At 43.1% G+C, this 25362-nt stretch overlaps 1 long non-coding RNA gene across 8 annotated transcripts; it reads right to left on the reverse strand.

Moving 5' to 3' along the window:
- Window positions 1–1502: 1502 nt before the first annotated feature.
- Window positions 1503–25327, reverse strand: LOC310904646. Of its 8 annotated transcripts, none has more exons than XR_014588491.1 (9): window positions 25088–25327; window positions 24212–24350; window positions 20467–23937; window positions 18243–19059; window positions 17719–17830; window positions 16360–17510; window positions 4638–4675; window positions 3179–3245; window positions 1503–2746 (listed from the first exon to the last, which is right to left on the reverse strand). It is a non-coding gene; the product is annotated as an uncharacterized lncRNA (long non-coding RNA). The 8 variants fall into 8 exon arrangements; XR_014588493.1 differs by having other exon boundaries at window positions 18243–18531; window positions 18869–23937; XR_014588495.1 differs by having other exon boundaries at window positions 16360–16600; window positions 17338–17510; window positions 18243–23937.
- Between the last annotated feature and the right edge of the window lie 35 nt (window positions 25328–25362).

Genomic DNA, 25362 nt, shown 5'->3' on the forward strand with positions numbered 1-25362 from the left:
AATATGATTTAAATAATTGCTTACCAGTATAATTTAGTCTTTCATGTTAAAAATATGCACAGAATCATGATGATTTAAGAGCTGTGCTCCATTTCTTTTCTTAGAACTAAGCAAAACACACTTGATCACTTTATAATTTCACAAACTTATCTATAATGGATGCTTTAAATACTCAAATGAAGCAAAAATAAGGCACAATTTTTATAGATCAATCTATATCAGTCTAAAGAACTATCCTCAAAATATATGATTTCCTTTTTAAGAAAGAAAAAATCTAGCTGATTTTGCGTTTACCACCCATTAGAATATTTGCATTAAGGCAAGAAATGATGCACATATGCATATATTAACAAACTATGCAACTATATATCCATATATTTTATTATGACTCTGCTCTGATTTGACACACGTTTTGACAAAGCAAAAAAGTTAAAGACGTTTAAATTATCTGAAAAATTGCAAAAATGATGAAACTTTTTATTTGAAGAATCGTATACTTCAGCACTCTTAATTCTTAAACTCACCTTAAATCAAACGTGTTACAGCTTTCAGTCTTGTTCATTCAAAGATCCAGAGCTCTTCAGTTAGCTGCGAGTTCAGATCTAACTGATTTTACCATGGAGATGCCTACTCTTTTAAAGGTTTAAGTTAATTTAGTCCTGGTAAAGCTTTTCATGTCAAATTAAAAAAAAAAAAAGACTTCAACAGAACCATTAAGGAGCATCTGGCTGTGACATCTCCATAATTACCTCGTTATTTCAGAACTACTTTGAAACTGGCTTACGGATCCCCATCTAAAGACTCTGAAAATAAAAGAGCACATTTGGTTCTTCAAATGCAAGTAATCAAGTTATCCACCCCAAAACACCACCGAACATCAGCTGAGCAAACACCAGCTGCTCCGGGGGGCAGCGGGCGCTGCTCGAAGGGCACCGCAGAAACCCCGGCTACGACCCCTCCAAATGTAACCGCCCCACAAGGAAGCACGGCTCACTCACGTCCCTGATGGCAAAATATTTACGTAAGAGGGATGTGTAACCCCGCTTATTTTTCATAATGTTGCCCCCCCCCATAGGAGGTGCTCGATGGGACCCTTGCCAGCACCCCCCAGCGCAAGGCTGCACCACGCGAGGCTCCGAGCGCCCAAGCCTCTATCCAGCACTCCTCAACGCGCTGAGTGTTTTGGTGAATTTTGACATTTTGAAGAAAATCCAAACAGTAAGAAAACAGAAATAATGTAAGGCTCCAAAATCTGGCAACTGGCAGCAGAAAACGTAAATGTTGCATTGTCCTGTTTTTAAGTAACAACATATTTTCCAATGATCGAAATGAAAATATGAGCACCAAAAAATAAAGAAAAAAAGAAATTGAGACAATTTATTTTCATGCCCTTAGTGTAGAACATCGAGTATAATCTAAAAATATTAAAAATACGACTGACTTTGGTGGTCATCTCCTGTACAAACATATGAAACCCAAAAATTTGGGAAAGCCCACTGAGCTTTTCTCTTTATTTCAGTATTTTATTTCCAATTTATCATTGTCACACAACAGGCATGAGACAGAACATTTATAAATCATAACTTTTAATTATGGGGATAAATAGTTATATCTGGCTTGTTTTTTTTTTTATTTATTTTAAAACCTCACATAAAGACTATGACAATATTCCAGATATTAGTATTTATATATATATATGGAATTCCTCCATAGCTCTTATAAGCCTGGTCTAGAAATTAGCATCTTCTCAAGATTTTCTTTTCTTGCAGTGCTCTGACTTCCACTGAAAACACTTTTTTTGGAGCCTTAGACAAAGTAGCCACTTTTTCAGTAATTTCCTCCAGGATATTTCTCTCATTATAATTACCAATATATTTATTTATTAAATTTATTGATATATGTTTTAACTGAGGGCTAAAATCTTAAAGCACGTTAATCAAAGGTCTTACTTCCCTGGTTTCTGCTGAGCTCTCCCCTAGACGTAGTGGACAGAGAGATGGAGAGGGAGGTGCAGAGGAAGTTTTAGAAAAATTATATTTTTTTTTTTTTTTTTTTTTGCAAATTCTCTGCTTCTAGCGCCTGAGCTTTTGCTCTCTGGATCCCAGCCAATTCAACATGCCCATTAAGATGTGGGGTTTAACACTGTCAGATGCATTCCCTACCACTATCTATAACGTTTTAATCGTTCCCGAGATGACTTTGGCTAGAACTCGATGTTCCATCTTTTTACAGTAATGCAACTTTTTTCAACATTTTGCTAGTGGGTTTTGGTTTCAAACTTAGTTGTGATTCTTAGCATCACTTTTTTTAAAACATTCTTTAAAGATTTCACTAAATCCACTTATTAACTGATCGAGAATCTTATCTTCCCCCTTTGGAACAACAGCTTGCAATATGAAGGCCAGCTCTTCCAGTGCTGCTGTCAGCTGAGCAGATTCAAAAACACACAAAGCAGCAGAAAAATCTGGGTCAGCTTGGAGTGTCAAAACTGATGGCATAGTCGATGGAGTAGGTTTTCTTGTCATTGCAACCCTTCCCGTTTTTTTTGGCTTCTCAGCATGCTTCTTGTATACTTTTAACCAGAGAGCATCGACGGTATCATTACGAGTGGGTGTCGCTGCTGAACGCGGAGCCAGTGCGCCCTGCGAGGGATCGTTTTGCATGACGTGATGCAGAACGTCCACGAGGTTCTTCAGGGTTTCCTCTTCTTTTTCTGCCTCTGTCCTAGACAGGGTTGCTTGAGGTGCTGCAAAAGGTAATTACATAGCTTTTACCTTGTGCATTCGTGCAAATGTCAGATGTATATTTGCTTTGCTCACCCTTCACTCAACATCGCAAATAAACCTTAGTACAAATGCACTTTTGCAAGAATTATAATCTTTATATTTAAAGAAAATCCATTAGTGCTGCCATACTAGATGGTAACCCTACTTTCTTGAAGGATGAATAATGCAGTGAATTCTCCAGTTCACACCGTCTCTGCAGTGAAATGGAGTTTTTTCCACGCTGCTCCCGAGAGCTGCAGCTTTTTATGTCCCAATGAGCACAGGAAGCCCTCCTTAAGAACTTTTGGGTTGAAGTAAGTCCTTTTGGGTTGAAGTAAGTCCTACTGCTCAGCATGCAGCTGAACCGCGTGGTTTTCCAGGGGATCATTGCTGTGAAAGGGAAAAGTTCTTACCACGGGCTGTAGCACCGACTGTGTCCTCAGCTGGATCCTCAGCAGAAGAGTACGGATGCAACATCATCTGTCAAATATAAAACTAAATTTAATCACATCAGAATTTCCAGCTCATTCAAGAGATAGTATTAATTGCTGTATTATCCCACTGAATTTTTAGGCTCAAATTAAGACAAACTACTGTAAAAAAGTGGGATGGAGGGAGACATCTTTAATCATCATGCTGTGCCTAGAAAGGCCTGGAAACTCAAAGTTAAGGTTACCATTTTTAGTAACGAAGTAATCAAACCAGGACAAGGGGATTTTTGTGAATACATTCTTTACCATGATCACAACTCATAAATTTGCTTCTCCTCTACATGCACTACGTGGGGGCTAATACAGGCTTTTTCAAGTTTAAGAATGTCTACATCCAACTTGGAAATGAACACTTAACTGAACATTTTAATTTGCACTTTGCTTTCCTACTTTTTTTTTTTGGACAAAATTACAGCAGGCGGATTCTAAATGGCTATCTGGTCTGCATACCAAGATGCAAGAAATGTAGTTATCCACACCTGCAAAACTTTGAATATGAATTAATGTATAGTCGAGCCTTAAAAGCCTCTTATGAAGCTAATTGGCTCTACAGGTATACCATATATTCTTTTATCGTTAGACTAAGTATTTTTGTAGAATACAACATAACTAAGAAAACACAACTTTGGAAGAGTACCTCCAACTGTAAGAATGCACACTGCATTATTAAAAATTACTTGCATCTCAGAAGCAGCAAAGTTTCTCTCCCCAGAGCTATTCTAAAACCCTGGACAGAGCAGATCACCGCTAACAACTATAATAAAATGTCACAAAATTCTCAGCATATCACGCAATTTTGAAAACCATGGAAATCCCACTATTAAGTTTGAAAAATCATGAAATCATAAAACAACGTATGACTATTGCTCCTACATCATCACTAAAATCCTAGCACTGGAACAGTGTGGCATATCAAAACTGAGTGACATTTTTCATAACTTGTCACTCGGTGAAAAAGATGCTCTTCGCTAATAATAAATAAGCATCTTTAGGAAAGGTCCCACCTTGCAAATTTTAAAACTAAATTCATCCAAGTCTTTCCACACTGAGAATCTATGAGGATTCCCCTTTGTCTCCCTTGACAGTGCTCCCATAAAAATCAACAGGAAAGCTCCCCGATAGTTTTGAGAGCAGAAGAATTTGGCACGTAGACTCAGCAGCATGAGAACAGTCAGTAACTAATGAGAAAAGTCGTTGGCTTTAAGACAAGGGAAAAAGAAATGAGACACATTACACTGATGAAAAGTACCCCCGAATGTCACTAATTGTGTCTATCCAGGTGGGATAAGAAAGATTCTTCTCTTCAAAGAATCCCTGCCACTCTGTGAGCACAAATACACAAAACGACATTCATGTTTCAAATCCCCCTCATTAAAATTACCTTTACGTGTTTCGCATTCCTGAAATTATGCTGCGATGCTAAAAGAAAAAAAAAATTAGAGACATAATCAGTCACTCAACACAAACACAAGCAATGTGATGTCGGTTTGATACACAGGCTTGAATCTGCTGTTCTCTGTAGTTTGTAATCTTCTGCTTTGCACAGAAGTTGCCATGTCACAAGCAGCTCTGGTAAAGGAAAGCTGCACAGCTCGCCGGTGAAAGCACAGAAAAGGCCGGGTTCTTTTTTTATTTATTTTTTTTATGAATGGGGTACTTTTTTTTTTTTTTCAACAAGTCCTCTGGAAATCGTACAGATTTTTTCCGAAACACGCATTCTCCCATGAAACTCGAATTTGCTTCAGAGGATCAGGGCCTCTAAAAACAAAGAGAAAACGAAATGGTTTTCCCACATAGCCTCTTACCGAAGACACCACACCAGAGTTCCCTATCTAGTGGTTAAGCACCTACAACGCAATCCTGCAGAGCCTTGTTATTGACCTTCTAGGTAACGTGACGGATTTCCTCTCCCAGCGCCACGCTGCCCTCGTAATTCCCCAGGTACATATTTCAAAGCGTTCAAGCACTCGCAGAAACGCAGAGCTTTATCTGGGGGGACTGACTCCAGCCTCGCATAATCCGCTCACCCGAACGACTTCAGAGCGAGCAGGAATAAAGCTGGCAGCAACGTGCCTACGTGAGGCTACGCGAGCACAGAAAGCCTTGCTGGTCCCTCCCGAGCCACGCAAAAGAGCGGCTTTGGAAAAACGCATGAAAGCTAATATAAAAACGAGATCTGATCGGCTACTGCCGGATGAAGGAGCGGTGCGAGCTGCCGCCTGGGCTACCGGACGCGTGGCACCGTCTCATCCTCGCGGCTCCTGTCCTGCCCTCAGCTTCCAGCCGTGGGGCTGCGCACCCGCTTCTCGTCTGACCGCAGCACCCCGGGCAGAGCCCGGATGGAAACCCTCGCCGTGAGCTGCAGCAGCGGGCAGCGTGCTGTCACGGAGCGAGTGCCCGGGCTTTGGGACGTAACCAAACCCAGCGAAACAGAGGGCACGCTTTGAGATGAGAGTAACTCAGAGAAACGGGTAGGAAGCGAGATGAAGAAAATGAAATTTACAGACGTGAGTAGCGGGAGAAGCCGGGCCGGGCTCGCATCACCTCGCGCGGTGGCAGAGCGGCCCGAGGCTCCCCACCAGGCTGCCACCGCCGCACAAGAGCTGTTTTGGCCTGCCACTTCCCTAAATTCGCGCACGTCGGGATCCTTTATGGCCCCCGTGATGTAACGGAGGGCCAACCCTCACCCCGCACCAGGCAGGACGCGAATCCGTGTAAGCACACGGATTCACCGTCGCTCCCAGGCACTCCTCCACCCACCATGCACGGCTTCGGCGGGGCAAGGACAGCTCTGCTCAGCCTCGCCCTGCCTTTACCGAGGGCACTCGGGGGCTGGGGGTGCAGTTCAGGCTCCCAGCGGGCTCCCCCCCCCGCTCCCGGCCCCACTCACTGCGGGGCGGCAGCAGGCCCAGCACCGGCAGCAGGCCCAGCACCGGCAGCAGCCCGGCCATGGCGCCGGTAACGGCCGGGACCCGCTCGGGGCCTTGCGCACCCCCGGGGCCGGCACCCGGCCCCACCTAGGCCGCGGAGAAAAAAAAACCCCTTAGAGCCGGAACGGCCCCAAACCTGCACCTGGATGAGGACGGACGGATGGCACCGGTACGTGGGCACACGGGGATTCACTCCTCCGGGACCGTAAGCAGGGGAAACGGAGGAGACGGTGCTGGGCATCATCAGCTGCTGCTTTTGGGGTGCTGGGTCCCGTTAGCGTTTCCTTTAGGACACAAGGAGGTGAGCAAGAGGTGGCTGCAGCCTGTATCTGATTGAGAAGGGTTTAGTGCCCTTAGCCCTCACCCGCAGCCGCTTGGCAAGAAGAGGCTGAAAGAGTCTGGAACCAAGAAAGCCTGGGACGGCTTCTTCCTACCCCTAGCAAGACCGCCCTAAGAGATTTCCCTGATGACAGGTGCAAGGTATTGAATGGGTAAATAAGATACTGCACCTGACATGGGGAACGAGCTCCGCATCATTTAAACGCCCAACAGAAACACTCACGGAGTACCCTGGGACATTTTTCTTCACAGACCAGACCCGACGTGAGCACCTTTCTGAGAGGGACCACATCAGTAGGCCCTAATAAAAAGGTCTCCCCTTTTCCTGCGACCTTTGCAAAGCAGCCCCATCGGCCTGTTCAACTTGACCAGCGCTTCTCAGCGGTTGTGGCACGACACAACGGGCGGCAAAGGACTGCTACAGCAACGCGAGCGACTTACGGGCACGAAAGGGGAAAAGACGCCGTCATGAAAACAAGTTGCTATGCGCAACAGACATTAAAATGTCAATATCGTGATGGGAGAGAAGGCAGCTACGAGGTGTTAAAATTCAGCTTTCTACTTGGACAGTCTCAGAAGGTTTGGTCCGGGGGAATTGGCACACCACGAGAACAGCCATGCTCCAGGTAGCGATGACTGCAGCGGGATCCCTCGGCAGAGAATGCCAGGCTTGCGTTGCCTAAGGAAAAATGGACCATGAGCATTCATATTTAAAGAACAGGCGGAATAAAATCAGGGAGACATTAGCAGGAACTGACAGGGAAAAAAAAAAAGCAGTCTGTGGATACTGGAAAAAGATATAATCTGGACTGAAACCTGGCTGTGCAGGCGCGGTGACTGAGCGCTCCGCTTCTCCCACTGTGGAGCTATTTCTGGGCTTGGAAAGAAATCCTCTAGAGGGAGTTGGAAAATTGTTTAAAGGATTTTCCTCTCCCTTTCAGTCTGATAGTATCAAAAGACCAAGGGACCACGAGCCATTCCACAAAGAAAAATAGTAATTAAAGAGCTTCACTTCATTAAACGAGGAATATTTAGAGCACAGTAGAGGCAAAAGACACAGCACCAAACACACAAAGGTGGGTGCTGTTGCAGCAAACTGCGGGCCAGCGGGGAATCTGCCTCCGCGAGGAACTTCAAAGGCAGACATCTTCACCTGTCAAGAGGTTCTTGGAAATAAAAACCCAGGCAAGCCAGAAGAGCGCTGGGGATGAAAGACGTGCAGCGCCACTGCCAGGGCGGCGCGGGGTCGGGTCGCCAGCTCAGGACCGTCAGCCGCGCCGCCGCAGGGCTGCGTGCATCAGCACTTCCACGGGCCCGGCTCAGCCACCAGATATACAAGTACAGTAAATATTTAATTAGATCGCAGTATGGCCAGCATAACGCCACGGCTGGTTTATGGAAGCGTTCTGAATAATTTTAAACTGGAGAGGGAATTTAGGCCCCTTAAAAATTGCGGCCCTTGTAAATCACCGGGGAAACGTAGTCACGCTCGTTCCCCCCAAAAAGTTATGAACAATTTCACTATACCCAAAAGTTACTATCCACAGTTTGACTGGATACTTTTAACCTATTACAAAATTTATAGCTGATTTCAATAGCACTCTGTAGCTATTTAACTTCATGTGAGCAGTCCCATGAAAAATCGATGGAAATGCACATATGTTGAAACAGGACTTCTGTTCCGGGCAAATGCTAGGTATTTAGATTTAAAGAAAAAAGGAATCAGGATGAAAAGTTGATACTGCAGAACTTGCAGAACTAAGCAAATGAAAACACTCACTCTGCACGTTGCTTTAACTTTGTTTTTGGATTACAGTACACTTAAAACTCTCTTTGAATGGCCTGTCAAGCATGCTTCTTCCCTGAAATCTGTAGCCCCCTTCTCCCCCAACCGAAAAAGTAAGTCTCTTTACCCCCACTTTTTCCCTACAGTATCTCATACCAACTCCTCAGTTTTCATTCTTGAGGAAGGAAAGCAATATAATGATGCACCTTACAAAACACATCCCACCTTCCTAATACAGTATAATTAGCAAAAGTGAAGGTACGGCTACGCACAGATATTATACTGAAACAACTGTTTGGAAATAAATATCGTTAATTGATAAAGCTTGCCAGTATCAGTGTAATTACATTTGTATAAATATTGACAGTTCATAAAGTCAGTTAACTGCTGAAGTACAAAAATACACTCTTGGGGCTTTAACCAAACCAAAGTTAAAAGTGGAGGAGTGGAGTAAAGGTCCATACAGTGACAAAAAAAGAGGAGAAACAGCCAGTACTACCTGGTAGACATGGCCTACAGAAAGACAAGACGAGCACAATAATTGCCTGAAAACACAGCACTCACAGCCACAAGCAGCTTACCAGAACGACAACTACCTGTGTCAAAGCATCACCAGGCTGTTTGGCTACAGCACGACCTGAAACAGCTTGACCATAAGGTACCTGCAGACCGCGGGCACCCCGCTCTCAACAGCGGCTGAAGGTTTCTTAATGCAAACGCCGAGACCTGCATCGAGTTTCAGGTTCAGATCTACCCTCAGAACTGCTGGGTGAAGCGTCTCACACGTGGTACCTTCAAGAATGAGATCTTAAATATCTAGAAGGCTTTGGACAATAAATATCTCGAAGGTTTGGGACAAAAACAGCCTACGGAACAGGTATCAGACATGCACAGCTAAAGGAAAAGTCAGGCTGCTCAGAGAAAACATTCCAAATTCATTTATTTCAGGAAAGATTTTTTTTTTTTTTAAATTAAGGCTGTGAATGTTCCCCATACACTTTTTCTTTTGTTTTCAGGGTATAACCAGTTACAGTTCGTTAAAAGGAGCAGTATTCTCCTGCTTGCTGAGATCTCGCATTGGACGCCGAGGTTTACTTTCCTCTGGGGTACACGTAGGGAAAAATCAGAGAGATGGTAGCAAAATTTGATCTGCAAAAGGAAATTGCTTTACCACAGGTGTCTTAAAATTATCTGGTTTCTATTTATGTTCATTAACTCAAATACCTAGGGAGAAGTAATGTTGGCTGAGACTTAAATCCCTGCCCTCTCAAGCAAGAATTTCCAGAGCTGACAGCCCCCCCCCCCCACCCAGTCTCCCAACAGAATAAATGAACAAATAAATAAAAGTCATATTTCTGTAAACCTGGGCAATTTTCATCTTGTTTTTAAGCCATGGGGGAAAGGATTTGTAAGAGGTGATGTCACGAAGCTCTTCCTCCCATTCTGTTGTATGTCACAAACAGAACAGCTGCTTTCTGAGAAATATCCATACAGATAAATAGATCACAAAGGAATGAGACAACTGGCAGAAAAATAAACGCAGACCATCAACAACAACAGAAAAAATATTTTAGAAGGAATTGAAAAAAATCCAAAGTTTATTCCTTACCTGGTTTCCCACCCACAGGCCACTGTTTGCTCCCTCCCCCCTATCCCCCCCCCATCTCTGAGGTCTGAGTCTTAGCCAACTAAAAGCAATTAAATAGAGAATTAGCTTTGGACCCCAGTGTATATTAGAACATCTGAAGGGAAATTAGGCAAATAACCCCTTTTTATTCAGAAGCCCAGCTCCATTTCCCTATTAGGAGAGTACAGCTTCCAGTCCCACCAGTTTTCCCAGAACCTCCACCTCATTAAACCTGCCTGGCAGGATGCTGAGTGACACCACCTCTCCCCAGTGAAACCCACGTTAAAAATCACTCGATCAGCAGCACATAGCACTGGCAGAAGGTTCCCGAGAGCACTGCACAGCCTGCTGAGGACTGATCGGTGCTTCCTGAGGTACTGCACATGCCTGATCTAGACCTGTCCCCCCATCTGGGACCAGAGGCCACCGGTCACACCCGCAGGACTCTTGATGCTCTCGGATTGCTCCATCGCTCTGTTCCTTCTCTCTGTTCCTTCTCTCTGCTCATACACGAGGGCTATGGCTAGTGCTCCTGTCATTCTCAGGTCTTTTGCATCTAGTATGTGCCAGAGATCACTATCAGAGGAATGGTAAACTTTGTACAAGGTGATACTGCTGCTAAATAGCACTACCTCTGCATTTTCTAGCAGTAGCATTACAAAACAGTCAAGCTCGTTATTTCTGCTGAAGAACGCTTTTGCAAATCATGGAGCACTGGGGTAAAGAGAAACTCCAGTGCGAAAGTCCTAGGAACATAATTATATAAAAGTTATAATTTAAAGAGCCCAAACCACCTTTCTTTCCTCCAGATTCCACAGTATATGAATTCTTCCTGGCCCAAGCTGGTGTACACTAAAAATTTTACCCTATTCTTAATGCCTTCAACTTCTGAAAATCACATATAACTAGCCAAACTTATGCTGTGCTCTATGCACATAGTCCCCGGGCAAAATACAAAGTCAAGTCTGTTTTGGGGTGTGTATTTACTAAATTCATGGAAGATCAACAAAACTGGTTTCTAGAAATCCAGACACAGAATTCCACAGCAGTCCTTTTGTTGCCGTTTGAGGTTTGGAATGGGACAGCCTGGTTAATTCAAATCCTTCTGTGCCTCCTTTATTGCCTTCCCCCTCTTTGGTGGGGTTCATACATTCCTGGAGAATACAACATTATGATTTTAAAGTGGATTTGTGATAGAAGCAGCCCTTCACAGAAATACGTGTATATCTGTATGTATTTTCACACAGTACCTCCCTTGGCTTAAGTTTATTTCCTACTTCCAGCTCAAAGTCCCACCCATGTTTCCTTTGCATTCAGAGATGCTGAGAAAGACGTTGAGAAAGACGTTGAAAAAGACGTGGCTATTTACAGAAGGAAGGTAGAAAGATGGAACAAGCTGCAGATTAAGTCAAGGGGGAGATATTTTGCTGCTGTTTCTGAAACCCAGAAGTTGGTGAGTCACTGTCTTCATTTTAGAGAACAAAAAGCCACTTCTAACACACACCCACAGTAAATTGTATACCAGAATCCCTCTTTTCACCTCACAGAACAAAGTTGATTAAGTTAGATCACAAAAACCAGGACTTCCCTTGCACTAACTTCTGATACTAGACCATACATTCGGTAACCTGCATGCAGAGATGTGTCTTTTGAAACACAACCACATATCTCAGTGGGTTTGCTTTTTAAGTTCAGAAACGTTCTACCGAATACAAAACACTCGGGCCATTTGACTTCTCCTTTGTATAATCATTTATCCGGAACTGGCGTGGGAGCTAGGTGCAGGCACAGCGGAACAAGCAGAGCTCATCTGCACGCCCAGCAGCTCGATTTGCACGGTCACTGCCGATGAGGACACGCACTTGGAATGCAGCTCCACATACCTGCACACGCCAATTCAGGCTTTTTGTGTTTTGGGAACAGATCCTGTCCGGGTAACACCCGCCCTTCTTATGAACACGCACTCACACCAGCTTTCCGATGCCTGTTTTAAGCTATCCCACAACTGCAAACATAATTTTTTTTTGTATCAGTTTTCACACAAATTCAATCGCAAGTTTTGGTCGCCTGATTGACCTTAGAGAAAATAGACGGTGGCCACAGCATTTGCATGCACAGATACAGTATTTGAAAATACAACTCTACTCGTTTTGATCATACTGCTGTAATTTCTACATCTTTCAGCTACTAGAACTTAAAATGTTAATAAACCAGAAACATCCATTTCCTATGGATTTCCACTCATAAGGCTATCAGAGATAGGAAAGCAAATATTTAAAGAACAGTGACAGAAACTGAACATTTTTAAGGTGACTGTAAAAACAGCACAAGTGGATGTAAGAAAATAAACAAGGTTATATCACTTTCGGTTTTCAGGAAAAGAAGCTATTCATGAGGTATGGAGGGAAGAAAGAAAAATGTATTTTATTCCTCCCCTCACGGGGTTTTTATGTATATACACACAACATATTGCAAGCTCTGGGAATTTTCAAAAAGAATAACGCAGCACATAAGCAGTAATAACATTCAAAGCCTCTGAATATTTCCCTAGCTCATCTCCAACCGCACATTCCAGCGCAAAGATCTGCGTTCTGAGCCTCATTCAGAAGACACACAGCATGCTGAGGCACTTTGTACAGCTATTATCTGAAAAGTCTGACCCCGCAACAAATGGCACTATAAAAGAAAGCTAAATTATCCAAACTTTCTTTCAGCATTGTATGCTCACCACTGTGCTGTGCATATCTGACTAAGCAGCCAATTTGCTGCTAGGTAAGCAAAGAATTTCTGATCCTGTTTGTACAACGCTGAACTCTAGCACACAAGAGGGTGAACTGTGAATACTCAGTGAAACTCACTTGATTAAATCACTTACTGGTTTTTGTAAGGGCATTTCTGTTAAGGGGAAGTGCTTCCATTCACCCAACTGTTAATTTAGCTTAAGCAGAAATGGGAATACACGACCTATGTGGAAAAGAAACAAAACAAATATATAGTGCCTAGCCAGCTTGCTTCTTTTTGGAGGAAAGTCATCTTCTGCTTAGCAGATGACAAATCTTTGTGGAATATTCAATATTTAATATCCACCACTTAGTCCTAGGCTTTGCTTTTGTCATATTTAAAAGGAAAGGAAAATAGCATGTCATTTTCCGAGGCCCAGAATAGTAGTATTGCACTCAACGTGGGTAGCGATTAATAATAAGAAACCCTCTTTCTCTGTCCAGAACTTTTTCTATCCCCTCTGGCATTGTTTTCAGTCTGAGAATCCTCGGGAGATTTTGCATGGCCCAGCGTTGGCATAGGCTGCTCCTCATCCATCACAGCACCCTGGGATCCTGTGGACAGATTTCAGCCACTTGGCCTGAAGAGTCACTCTTCAAAGCATCGCCTGAAATACTTACGCTTCTTTATGTTGTCTCTAAAGTTCAAGATTCAGCAATGAAATGGGATACCTCACATTGTAAGCGACACCCAGTATGAAACAGTTAAGAAAAGTGAGTAAAAAATCTAATTATTCTTGTTAGAAAGGAACAAGTCAAGAGAACAACAACTAAAGATTATCTTTGTAATGGATCTCATCAAGTACACAGGTACTTCACTTGTTCACGCTCACAAAAGCGAAGGTTGAAAAGGGATAAAATTCCTCCCTTTACATACCGAGGGGATAAACGTCAGACGTAATGCCATTTGATGTAACAGATATTGTTACTGCAAGGGTAAATCCAAAGCACCACGAAAAAAATTAGATGCCTGATACCCACCAGGGACTTCTGAACAGCCTCAGCATCTTTTCCAGTTGCGTTTCCAGTTCGAAGTCATACAGCTTCCTCATACTGATCACACGTCCCTCTAGTAATAGTTTTGCATTAACATATTGACCGTCCGGACCTGGATCCTTGCTGAGGAAAAACCTGCAGCTACTTACTATTACTGCCACTTCAACCACGAACGTTGTGCAGAAACTCCGCAGGAAAAAGAAAATGTAATGGTTAGAGTGAAATTACAAGGTGAGCGTGAGTCAACAGTGGTTATTTATTCAGTATGACAGCAGCGCTGCACTTTATGGTGATCAAAGACGAATATAACCCAGGTCTCACTCGGAGTACAGCACCCAGCTTTGGAATGCTGAGCCCTGCGAAGGTCTGCCTAACAGAGCCTACAGAAAGCTGGAAACAAGTACGAGGAAGACTGGAGAAACGGAGGTAGTTGCCCTAACAAAAAGGCCATGAAGCCTGTAAGTACTTTAAACGAAATGCCAACAACAACAAAAAGAAATACGTTTTTTCCTTTCATGGCCCGCATGAAAAATAATGGGCTTACGCTGCAGCAAGGAAGATTCAGGTCAGACATCATGACTAGCAAGGATGGCAAGGTAATGGAGCAAATTATTGGGGAGCAGCCATTTCAATACCACGTACCTCCAAAGCAGCCCACGTAAACATCTGTTAGGAAGAACATTAAGTGTGGCTGTCCCTGCCCTGAATGGAATTACGAACTAGATCACCTTCCATACTTGTGAGTCAATTATTATGTCTGATTATTTCATATTCCATCATTATTTATTTGTTTTACTATCATGGCTATAAAGTCTAGCCACTGACTCATGTCAAGTCCTGGGACAGAATAAACATGCAAGAGAAATTCCGTAACGGGCACAAAAATGTGACATGAGAGTCAACAGCAGAACAGGCAGGTAGGGAGACCCAAAGAGAAATCAAGACAGCACTGATGGTCCCAACGACACATCAACAAATAACTGAGGACCTTTGCAATTCGTTATAGTAGAGGAAGGTTATGGGTTGTTTAGGCGATACTCCTTGTATGAAAGTAACGATCTAAAAGCAACAGGCAGACAACGGAGGCTGGCACACTGTGTCAAGCAGTCTGGGATCTGATGCAAGGAAAAATACTTCCTTTTTGAAGCAACAGAGCAGAGCACAAGAAAGGGATGCAATATCAAACCACCACCCTGCGCAACACCCTCCGCAACACCACTCGGTGAGGATGCAACACACGATGAAATCTGTCAAGGTAGAGAAAACAATATTGGAAGGAGTGATTAAATAGCTGGTGAAATATTGCAGAAGTTTTACATGTGCAGATGGCCAAGGACCTCATCTCTAAAATCTCACACAGGAAGAAATATGGAAGTTGAGACAACGCTATTGAGGATTAGAGAGAATCTTATTTCAAAGACGATGCCTGATTTGAATTTGCATGATAAGCAAATAAGGCTGTTTCATCTGCGGTGCCTGAGACAGTGATGAAGGAGGACTGGCAGAGGAAGATGAGAATCTCCACTTTAATTACGTGATGCATAAGCTGATGCTTCATTTACACAGACAATTTCAGAAAAACAACATGAGATTTTAACTTCTGACAGAAAACAGAACTAGGTAACACCAGAACTGCTGGTACGACCACTAGTTTCATGCTCATGCAAAAAACAGGAATCAAGATGACTTACTCCGGTCTTTAATCGCCTACAAAAACCCAAAGAGGGACAAATATGACATGGTAAAGAAACATCTAGGAAGGTGAGGAAAAAAACACCACTGGTGGCCACCAGTCACAAATACCACAGGAAAACAGAGGTCTAAGAATGTGATTGCTTGTGGGAGAAGCAAGATGAGTAAAGAAACCTCTGCTTCGAGGTAGTGGAGAATCTTGGTCAAGGAATAAACATGTTTGTGTTGCCTTTGTACCCCACCATACGTTGTAGACTGACAAGTGCAGATGCAGGAAAGCAGCCATCATAACATTTTAGGCTCTGAGATAAAGTTAAAAAATTAACTTGTAATGTAACATCACTTCGGTTGAGCTGTGAATCACAACCTCAAATGATTCATCAGAAATATCATCTGCAAACGGCTATTACAAGATCGTCTGTCTCAAGACAGAACGGATGACCGAGCCGCTTTCCAAATTTAGCAGTGTTACATGTTAAACCCCAGCATTCAGCGGGTTTGCCCACAAGAAACAAACACGCTTCTTCTGTTTTCCAGTGGACCTCCAATTTCACGAAAGGCTAAGGCACCACATAAACCTCAAGTAGCAAAATGTGGTGCGTGCCAGTAAACTTGAAAATGCATTAGTCCTTCTGGAGGGCTGGGGACAAGACAATCATATCAGCATTTATATATTCCTACACAATTAAAGCAAAATCTTTTGTTCGGATCACAGAACTCAGCTGTGTCAATTGAATTGCTCTGATTGAACTAATTGAATTTCAATTGCTCAAGTCTGGTTTTGAACAGTCTTGTATGACATTCAAAAGACTGAAGGCTTCATTTATAAATGGAAGTGTGTGTGGGGAGGGACAACAAATGATTTGGCTGTTACCCAGAAAGTAACAAATGTGTAATATATTTCACTGGGAAAGCATACTAAGCCTTATCTCCCTGTGGAGGCCTCCACTTACCGCAGCGGTGGATGGAGCACCCCGTTAGCGTCCTCTTCCCACAAGGAAGGAGGTAGGGACCCGCACCCCATCCTCGACTGAAGTAAAACTGAGCACCACTTATCCAAGTCCCACTTCACCCCTGTAGCTCCCATTGTTTCAGCAGACATGAGACACAGCTGAATTACAGCCTTAGAGGACACAAAGTGCACAGAGTACTTGTAAAACTCCTGCTTTTGCTGCCCAGAAGCTTCATGCCCACCTAGGAGGGAAAACACCACAATGTGACCACCAGAGGATTAGGATTCTCAAATATTTCCAGAAAAAAAATAATCTATTTAAGTTTTAATTAAACGCTAGGCTAGATCTCATTGCTGATGTCTACCAGCAGCTTCTGTACAAACTTGCTGATTGTTCTTTATCCTCACTGCAGAAGCGGAGCTGTAAGCGGCTTACGAGCCAAAACCAAAGTGCTCGTGAAGTCAATGGCAGCAATTCCATCCACAAGATGAGCCAGGCCACCACATCCAAGCTGTATTCAGCCTCCTCTTCTGCACCAATTCATTCCACTTACTCCAGTAGATCACTTCCACCTTAAAGGCACTGATGGTGTAGATACACAAGAATCTTCCTTCATAGGTTTCTAAAGGGGCCCTTCTACTTCATCTTTAGAATTACCTTGGTTTTGATAACTTCCCGGCTACAGAATTCGCTTCCTCCCCTTTTACTCTGTCTCTGAACAAAGAAAACACCCACATATTCTAGCACAAGTCTTCAATTTGTTAAATTAACTTTTCATTTTCTTCATGCAAGTCTTATAAAAATAGAGGCAGCTACTTCTAACTGGGCATAGACCTGGCAGGAGACACAGCATACAAAGACCAGCCTGCGTGTCCAAGCACCACCAAGTACTTTTGGCTGTATAGGAACTTTACAGTCAATTCAGATCTGCAAGTTCTGATGTATCTAGGTTTACCACATGATGAGCACGTCACTTACTTCATCTCAATCTACCCATCTACAAGAAAGGTTCAAGTCTTCCTCCTAGTTTGTACATTTCATGGGTATTATTTGCAGTTATCGGTCCATTGGTCAGATTTCTCTCTCCCTCAGTGATGTTTTGAGCCATTAGAAGAATTGCAAAATCCTCTTTCAGAGAGCTTTTTATACATCTGTATGGTAAAACATATAGACGTATAAAACAAGTTTCATATCCTGTCACCACCTGTGATTGACCTGGGAGTTTAACAGTTGAATTTTTTATTTAATTGGGCAAAAAAGTGGGCATGCAACATTATATATCTTGACTTTTGTTTTTTTTTTCCCCCTAATGTAAAAGAAGCAGAACAACTTACTATTAAAATCAGTAGTACGTTCTACCTTTTGGCCAGCGCTGAGGTGGTCAGGCAGTTGGACTTGAGTATCTTTGTAGGTCCCTTCCAAAGGAATTACTCTAGTCTACTTGTTATCTGCCTTTGGAGACTATGAAGACCTAATCGGGGAGGAAAACAAAATCAGCTCTGGGATGAGCTGATCTCCTTTTACACCATCAGAAATTGTACTTACTTCATAGGCTTTGAAAGGGGATCTTAATTAAAAAAAAGTCTGTTTTAGCCTTGCTTTCCATACTGGAAAAAGACTCAATGCATGGGAAAGTCTAAACTACCATTTTCAGGCTTGGTGTTTTCAGAAATAAAAACCAACCACAACCTTCAGACAAAATGAGAATCTGGATTTTTAATGGCATTTTCACAACTGCCACGAGACTCTCCATAAACCGATAGCAACCTATGACAAAGAACATATGCAATACAGCTTCCATAAAAAGGTCACTTTATTAGGGCCGAACCCCAGTGCATACATATGCGTGCTGGATGTATAAGCTACAGAACTACACCACTTACCGTCCGTCACTCTGCTTGCAGACAGGAGGTGCTTAGGTACAAGGGTCTCCTCTTGCTGTACAGAGCTCAGCCCTGCAGCGTTACTGTAGGACTCCCCTTGTGCCTGGATTTAAGTCCGTAGAACTGGTACCATCAGTCAACAAGGACAACAGCGAGGAATCTTTCCAGAACATTTTCATGAATTAAGTAACAATCGTGTGATAATTTTGTGTACAGGAACTTGTGATTCCCTTTTCACCTCTTTCTTGAATCAAGCTACAAATGCCTTTGCTCAAGAATGCCAAACAAGCTGAAGGAGACAAGTTTTTAAGAAACAGGAGGTGGAAATGACAAAAATGGAATGATAGGCAAATTAAAGGCAGGAAAAAAAACCATCTAGAAATTCTTTGACAAGGATAATGAAGACTGAATGAAATCATGAAGTTTGCCTGTTTTATAGCTGATGCTCAGAACAGCTACGTGCTCTAAGAACAGCTTAGGAAGCTAAGTGTTCTCTTAAACAGGACAATGATTATTTATACTGCACAGGTGAAATTTTAAGATCTGCTAACGCAACATTGGGGCCAGGCAGCTAAACAGAGACTGCCCTGACTACAAAAATCAGCATTCCAGAATTCTAGACCCACCTTTGATGCTAGACTGATCCATGACCTTTAGCAATCCACTTCAACATTTTAAAATGGAAATCGCACTTAAAGAAATTCTCTGAGTGCTGGAGAAGTGAGTTTTGACAACTTGTGTTAGCGAGAGAAAATGTTCCGTGGTTAATATAACAGAATTCCCTCACTCTTCAGTAATGTCTTTCTCCTCACTTGATCTAGAAATTTAAATAAAAAGGAAGCCTGAGTCTGGCAGAACATTCCTTCCCGTTCTTCCCTCCAAATTTTTCAAGAGCTCTTCATCCCAAATGATATTTTGGATTAAGTCTGAAATATTTCATTCAGCCAAATTGGAAGCAAATATTGAACTACAGGTCAGACCTTTCAAATATTAAATAATAACTAAAAGAAAGTACTATCACAGAGAAAAGTTGAAAAGCCCTATCTAATACAACATCAAAACAGATGAATTAATTACTGAAATAAAACCTTATGTATTGAAAACATTGGAATTAAAAGTGTTTGTTTTGTTTTTTCTTGCCTGAATTTGCCAGGTACTACCCATTATCAGATTCATTCAACCCCTCTGAATCTCTGCCCTTTCACTATTCTTTACAGAAAAGGAAAGAAAATCTCACTACCTCCAGTTCCAGCAGACTTCCCCAGCCTAAGCACTTTAGGAAATCCTGTGAAGGTTTTATGCCAATTTGAAACCCAGCAGAAATAGCTCCATCCGCGTGCGGCGATCTGAAGTTGGCAAGTGGAACAAGGCATTACGCCGCTGCTCCCATCTTTATCATTTACACTACGACCAATAGAGCACTGGGCATGACAGGTTTTGTTTTTTTTAGTACTGGCAGAAGTTACTACGGCAGCTGCACTGGTAATTACGCTAGTCACTGCGTCCCATGAATCACATTCCTCTTGAAGTCCCCTGCCCAAGAACTGTCCTCACTTTCATCTTCGCTACTTAAACTGTCAGACTTGAAAGCTCTCACATCCACTGCAGCAAATTTCATACAATACGCTCTTTCTACAGTAGGTGCTTCTTATTTTGAGTGCAAGAAAAAAAACAGACTCTGTTCTTCTGAGGTACTTCTGCTAAATCAAAACCTAACCATTCAGCAAAGTATAAAAACTGCAAGTACATTTCCTTTTTTCCTCCCCATGAATAGAGTAGAACTAGTCAAATGCTCCTGAAGTTATCTATGGTAAGTCCTAGCGGATCAAGACTCCTTTAGCTTCAACTGCATTCACTCTTGGTGTGCAGGCCTTATGAACACCTGACATGACATTCTTGTTGCTCTAAATAACTCGAACTGCTTTTTTAAAAAAGCTGAACAAAAACTTTCCTCTTATCCCAACACACACGGATACAGGCTTTGACAATAATCTCTGAATTTTGTATTTTCAGAGTTCTCAAAATGTCTCTTATCTTCAGGAACTGCTAAATCACTCCTGCAAGCTCTCTTCAATGAGCTTTATTTTATACTGTTTCATTTTGACATCATCATTCACCTAGTTTTCCACTAGTTTCAAAATATATTAACACATTTTTAGCTTTGAATTTTGATAATCACATTCTCGAACTTTTTGTACCAAAAAGTGACACTTTTCTTTCCTACCTCTGATTTTGTGTTTTATTCTACCATATCACAGCCGAGTTCACCAACTTTTGCAAAGGAGTTTTATTGGGATGGTGCGAGAATCTCTCCAGTTCTTTTCTTGCTTCTCTGCTGATCAACACACAGATTTACAACAGCTTAAAAATATAAATGATTTTATTTTTAACCCCCCACATCACAACTAAGAAGTTATTGCACTTTGACTCTCCACAAAGACCCAGGGAAGCTGCACGGCCTACTCATTTGACTACAAAGCTATGCTACGTCTTCAATCCATATTATACATGTCTTTCCCTCCCAAATTATCCTGAAAGTCTAATATTTTTAGCTTATAAATGCCTAACTCATGAGATTTTACAAGACTTTTGAAGTTGGTTATGGACAGGACAGCTTGGAAAAGGAAGACCAACAGCAATTGGAATGGCTGAATATTTATGTACAAACCAAGTAATAAGTATACAAAAACTGGAACCATTGCTCTTCACAAACTGAACAACATTTGTTGAACTCTGTACAGGAACCTTTCTTGCAGTAATACGAAGTATCAAAGACATAAAGCTCATATTTGTAATGATGTCAGCCTACCTGCAGAATAAAATGCTTAATGCTTCAGAAAAGAAATGCAGAGAAATACACCAGTTTACACGAGGAATAAATAGCTTGATCACCTGTCGAACACTGAAGGATAAACTTAAGAGTATTCATTAAGTGTTCTTTCCACAAAAAGAGAAAACATGCGATGTACCTGCTGCTAAATGCACCTGTGAAGCTCATCTAAACCCTCTCCTACTAGCACAAGCCCAACAACTGGCTTTGACAATAAAGAAAAAACATATTTGGCAGCCAGAAACTGGAGAAAAAATGGTTGCAGAAAGACCTACAGAAAACTGTTCTAAAAAATGGTGTACAAGTTATGGAAGGTTTATGGGTATATATTGATCTGCCTATGGCTGTAAATCAGCAAAAGTGTGTGAAACGATTTCTTTCCTCGTCCTGCTAAATATTATGAATTTCTAGGCTCCACTGGTATGCCTGATATTGTGCAAACAAAACGAGAGGGAACAGTCTACGTTAAGCTTGGGGAGGTTGGGGAACAAAGCCAGTTTTGAGATGCAACAAGTACTCATCTCTTCTCAATCTGGTAGCTTAAAACAACTACTTCCCATTAAATACTTGGCTTTAAATTACCTTTCTTCAGTTCTTATCTCTTACTTGAAACATTGCTAGAAAACAGAATATTGTGACAAAAAAATGTAACATTTGCAAACAATTAGCGCAGAAATCAATGGGAATCACTCATATGCCAGAGGAGTTATACAACAGTCCCAGCAGTCAGCACTGGAAGATACATTGTTTTGAACTTGCCTAACTCAAAAGAGTGATTACATTAAAAAGAAAAAAAGAAGAGAGCAAATAATATTAGACAAAAACCCTTCTGGTTTAGACTTGAGCACTCTGCTTGCACATTGCTAACCACTGTTAGGAGAAATTTAAACAACCAAGAGACAAAAGGCACAACACCAGCATCCAAGCCTCTTACAACAGCAGCGAGCTTTGGTGCTTTTTTAGCCAACAACTTGATGTCTTCATTTATTTTCCTACCTATAGCACTCCCATATTGATTTAAAGAGTCTCAAAGCATAAATTTATGTTGACAGAACACACGTATCGTTTCCCTATGCTCGCTTTTGTCCCTTTACCCCAGAACTCCGGATACCGGTGATCAATATTGCTCTCAATTCCCCTTAATGACCCATTTTCCAGCTACACTGGACGGGTTGGGGGTGGAGAAATAAGGGCAGAAAGAGGGAGAATTTAAGAACAGAATTTTCTCTTTCATGTTGCTGTATCTACGTACAAAAACAGGACTGAAGATGTTACACAAAGCATGAAGGAATGTATTGTGTAGATGCAACAGGAACAAACAAGATACCAGCAGATATACAAAGGAGTATTATAAGAGGCAAAAGAACAATCAGCAGCTCATTTTAGCAAATGCTCAACTATCCAACGATATTACAGACATGGGAAATCCTTCTTGGTTCTGTGTAATGCATACACGTAATGTACAGTAACCCTTCGTATAAAACTTTTGTTAATATAGGATGGATATAACGGTATTTCATGCTTTAAAAAAAAAAGGGGGAGGGGGAAACCATCCATAGCAAACAGAAAATCTGGATGAAATCACCTAACTGGACAAATCTAGTTACGCTACAGAGTTTTTAATGCTAGATCAGAAAATACCTAGAAGATAATCATACAGAAGTTCACGAAGACTTAACTCAGGCTCAGCAACAACTGAACAGCTTCTCCTAGAGTAAACATCTTTAGCATTTTAGATTTTGGCCCAGGATTCTGACACGTGATCAGCTTTTACGGGTAAACCTGTATTTAGAATTTGCTGGTCATATAATTAACAACACATTACTTTGAGCCACAAAGGAGTTGGAAAAACATTTGACTTTGTCTGTGGTTCACGTATTATCAAATATTAACTGTAAGGATTATGGTGATTCGTCAAAATACTAACTTTTTTGTACCCGAACTTTAAAAGCCAGAAGATACAGGTAAGAACAGGGAATATTTTCATCTTCCAACAGGAGACTGACCAGGGATCCTCAAGACTAGTTTCCCACCATCGTAAGCAGAGCTCAGATCACTTTTGCTGCTCAGCTCTGACAAGGACTCTGACAAGACAGGATTTCACACATTTTGTCAGTAGGCAGTATTTCTAATCAACGGCATCTAGAACAGATAGAGTTGATTGCTTTATTCATAGAAACAGACAATAAGAATTCCCCAAGTAAGACTTAGCATTGCTTCATCAAGATGTAACACATTCTTCCTCTATTACAGAGAGAACAAAACTGAATCCTTATGGCACAATCATAACAATTTTGAAGCAGATTTACTTTTTCTCATATCCCAAAAGCAAAAACCCAAAATTGACCGGGCATTAAAGCTGTTTGTTTTTAAGAAAATAAAATCTATACTCTGCAAAGATGTTAGTTACAACGCATGTACCACTGCGAGAGAACACTTCGATATCTGACCTTTGGAATACTTCCCATGCATTTTTAGTTCTTCCAGCAGTTTTCAAGACTTCTAAAACCTATGCAATACAAGCAAGGTATGCATGCATGGGGCAGAGGGGAAAAAACAACAGCTTTAAACATTTCTCTTTGGTTTTGAACTTTGAATAAGTCTCCCCTGATACATTGGAGGGGGGCAGTTTATAACGAAAACATTTTTACTTGAGAGGAAGTAAAAGGAAAAAAAAAAAGAAGCATTTCTCGACTCTCAGAAACTCATTTTTCCCCCCCATGATAAAGATTTAGTTAATACTTATAGGCACCGTTTCCATGATGAAAGTTCTTTTCCAAAGATCTTCACCTGTGCCTTTAAACCAAGCTCCAGATCAGACCTTCCTTTGTGAAGCCTCAGCCCAGGGGCCACCTTTGTTCCCACCTGTAAAGAATTTAAAACAGAGCTAAAATACAATTCACTCTGATGCAGAGGTCCTAAAGCTTTGTAAAGTTTACATCCTAAAACCACCGCAGTACCTTTTAGTACGTTGAAGACAGCACCACAGAACAATAAATAAAATGACGACTTTTCCATGCCACAGACAAAGCAGAAATCCAATGGCTCTAACAGCTAAACCATAAAGAGGCTCTAAACCGCCATACAAAAATATTAACCTGCTGCAAAACACTAGTGAACAAGAAGTTATATTTTTTACCTGAAGCTGGATCCATCTTGACCTTTCTGCCAGCTCTCACGCTCCCGCAGAATTTGCGCTTAACCGTCCAGTGCATCCATTCCAGCTCATCCACAGACAACGTAGGTAGTTATGTATATACGAGTTTCCATCCTACACCCTGGAATATTTTGATAAGACAACCTTGTTATCAAGAAAAGATGACAAGTATCAAGCGTTTCGAAGAACTGCGAAGGGTTTTTGCAGCCCTCTGTCATTCCCAACCACCTGGCAAGCCCACCGAAACATCGGCGACCGCACGCAGGGCCCGGCGGGGGCACGAAGCGATTTCACCTCTCTCTGCCAGCAGCCCCCGTGGCCTGAGGAAGCCGGCCTCACCTCCACGGCACCAAGCGAGCCTGGGGCTTGGGCAGCGCCAGGAGCCAGCGGATCCGAGGCCGGGGGCGGGCAGCGAGCCCCGCCGGGGCGCGCTTGGCACCTCGCTGCGAGCCCCCCCCGGCCGCGGGGCCGCCACCGCCGCCTGCATAACGGGGGCCGGGCGGCGAGGCCGCGGGTGTCGCCGGCACCCAGGGCGGCTGCGAGCACCGCCGGGGCCCCTTCCCTGGTCCCCTCAGACTCCCCGCAGCCCCCTCAGTACCCCCACATTCCCCTCAGGGCTCCCTCAGCCCCTGTAGCCCCCTCAGAACCCCCCCAGGCCCCCTCTAATCCCCCTCAGCCCCCCCCCCCGGACCCCCTCAGACGCCCCCAGGCTCCCCCCGCTCCTCACCCGACCACCGGCACCCTCCAACCCGCCCCCCCCCCTCACCCCCCAGCCCCCTTCTCCTCCTCTCCCTCCCCTCATGGCGGCCGCTGAGGAGAACAGCGCCCCCCCCCCCCCCCCACCGCCCCGCTCCGCACCTTTCCCTCCCTCCTGGCTGCGCGCCCCTGCCCGGGCGGCTCCGGCTCCAGCTCCGGCTCCGCTCCCCGCCCCACAGCGCGGCGCCTCCCCCCGGAGCCGGCAGGCGGGGAGCGGAGGGGGCCGAGGAGGGGAGGGGGGGGGGGGGGGGGAGGAAGCAGCGCGCCCCGTGCCCGCCGCCGCCGCCGAGCCTCCGCCGCCGCCGCTCCTTCCCCATCAGCCCCCAGCGCGGAATGAGGCTCCGCTCCCAGCCGGGCTGTCCCCCTGGCCGGCTGCG

Source organism: Anser anser (genome assembly GCF_964211835.1).
Source record: "Anser anser genome assembly, chromosome: 10".
Classification (NCBI taxonomy): Eukaryota; Metazoa; Chordata; class Aves; order Anseriformes; family Anatidae; genus Anser; species Anser anser.